Here is a 2,442-nt window from a genome sequence, read left to right as displayed (position 1 = left end):
GTGGGATCTCCCTGAACCCATCCCCCCGGCACAGGGGGTGGTGGTGGACGGGAGCGTACCGCCGGGCGAAACTCTTTCCCCTCACGGGGTTAGAGCGGAGCTTAAGAGCGCATGCAAAATACCCCCGATGTTGGCTTCGCAGAGACGGACCGTATAATAGTCTAAGGCCGGTGCGCGAGTTGAAGGGGCCTCACGAACCCCGGATGCGTTTATAAACACCCGAAAGGAGACGGCCGGTGCCCGCCGGTCCTGACTAGGTGGGATCTACCCAGCGCCTTCCCCTAAGCGGGGACTTGGGAGCGTACCACCGGGCCTCGCTCATACCCTCCGGGGTGGAGAGCTTGGCTTTGAGCGCACGCCTGAATGCCTTAGACCGGGACCCGTAACGCAGCGAACCAAACCCCTGGGCCTCGCCGGGAACGGCGGGTGCCTAGACCCCGGTCTCCTAAACCACGTAAGTCTCAGGCACCTACTCGGGCGATCGTCCCCCGGGCCGTAACTCCTCGGTCCGGTGGTGACGCCCAGGTTCAATGACCTTTCCCCCCCTGCACGGGGGTGGAAGGCACCCGGCTTGAAATATATTGGCAAAAATTGTCTCTTGTTCGAATGGCTTCCTTCGCCCGGCCTGTAACGGGCCGGGCACAAACCCGAATACGACTCTTAGCGGTGGATCACTCGGCTCGTGCTTCGATGAAGAACGCAGCCATCTGCGTTAACTAATGTGAATTGCAGGACACAGATCATCGAAATTTCGAACGCATATTGCGGCCGCGGGGGTCCATCCCGCGGCCACGCCTGTCTGAGGGTCGCTTTACCCATCGATCGGTCTCCGCGCCCCCGCTGAGAGAGAGAGACCGCGGCTGGAAGCTCGCAGGGCCTGAAAACGGCCCTTCGTCTTCCCAAACGAAGACTCGGTTCCGAGCCAGTCCACGCGGCCCGTGTTGCGAGAGAGCTCCGTACCGGGAACGGAGGGAGAGCCGAGTAGGTCCGGGTCCACGTCCGTTACGGTCTCTCCCCGAGTCCCGAGCGGGGCTCCGCGCAGTCGGACGCGTGGGTGGCGAGTGCCGATTAAACCCAGCGAGCGGGCGAGTGAGCGAGCGGGCGAGCGAGCGGCCGGGGTGGGGGGGAGGGTGTCGCGGAGTTCGGTCTCGTGCCGGGCTCTCGCCCCTCGCCCCTAGCCTTCGGCCCTCCGCCTCCGCCTCCGCCCTCGCCCCCGCATAAGAAACCTCTGTGTGCGGCCTCAGATCAGACGAGACGACCCGCTGAACTTAAGCATATCAGTAAGCGGAGGAAAAGAAACTAACAAGGATTCCCTTAGTAGCGGCGAGCGAACAGGGAAGAGCCCAGCGCTGAATCCCACTTTCCCCTGACCGGGGTTGGCCGGGAAATGTAGCGTACGGAAGTCCGTAAGATCCGTCTCGGTGCGGACGCGGGACCAAGTCCTCGCGAACGTGGCTTCTTCCCATAGACGGTGAAAGCCCGGTAGCGAGTCCCGCGTTCCCGCCCGGGTAGGTCGGGCTTCTCGGAGTCGGGTTGCTTGGGAATGCAGCCCAAAGCGGGTGGTAAACTCCATCTAAGGCTAAATACCGGCACGAGACCGATAGCGAACCGAGTACCGTGAGGGAAAGTTGAAACAGGACTTTGAAGAGAAAGTTCAACAGAGCGTGAAACCGTTGAGAGGTAAACGTACGGGGACCGAGAAGACTGCCCCGGGGGATTCAGCCGGGCGGACGGCCCCGCGCTCGTCGGGTTCCGCGGTCGGGGGTGCGAGCGTATCCGGGCGAGAGGGGTGGGGTGCCGACTCCACCGCTCCCCGCTTCGGCTCTGCGCTTCGCCTCTGGACTTCGGGCCTGTCGGGCGTACGGAGGTCCGGCCCCGCCCGGTGTACTTTCCCCGCGTGGTGGTGAGTCGCGACCGGCTCCGGTTAGGCTTGGAAGGGCCCGAGGGTGAAGGTAGGTCCGTCCGGAGAAGGGAGCCCCACGCGGCCCCCGGACACGGGCGTTCCGCTACAGCCCCTCGCTCCGACTTCGCCGATAACGCCGGGGCCGTGGAGCAATGTCCTTTCCGCGTTCTCCCCTCCTCCGGGATGGGGATGGGGGCCCCCCCCGATCGTTCGGTCGAAGCGGGCCGGCTGGGCTGTCCTCAGCCCCGGGCTAGGCCCGCTACGGCGATGCGGGGGGCGATCCAGGCCCACAGCACCCGAACGCCTAAGGTCAGCGGCTAAGTTCGGACCCCGAACGACCCGTCTTGAAACACGGACCAAGGAGTCTAACGCGTATGCGAGTCGAAGGGACCAGAACCCCCGGAGGCGCAACGAAGGTGAAGGCCGGCGCGCGTCGGCTGAGGTGGGATCCGTCCTAACCCTCCGAGGGGGCGGGCGGCGCACCACCGGCCTGCTCTTCCCACGTGCGGAGAGCGGAGCCAGAGCATACGCGGTGGTAC

At 64.8% G+C, this 2,442-nt stretch overlaps 1 non-coding gene across 1 annotated transcript; it reads left to right on the top strand.

Moving 5' to 3' along the window:
- The first annotated feature begins 655 nt into the window (after positions 1 to 655).
- LOC136679838 (5.8S ribosomal RNA) lies at positions 656 to 809 on the top strand. Its single transcript, XR_010796621.1, has one exon. It is a non-coding gene; the product is annotated as a 5.8S ribosomal RNA (ribosomal RNA).
- Positions 810 to 2,442: the final 1,633 nt, after the last annotated feature.

This window comes from Hoplias malabaricus, chromosome Y, assembly GCF_029633855.1.
Source record: "Hoplias malabaricus isolate fHopMal1 chromosome Y, fHopMal1.hap1, whole genome shotgun sequence".
NCBI lineage: Eukaryota > Metazoa > Chordata > Actinopteri > Characiformes > Erythrinidae > Hoplias > Hoplias malabaricus.
Note: the sequence above shows the minus strand (reverse complement) of the source record. Positions and strands in the feature narration are given on the sequence as shown.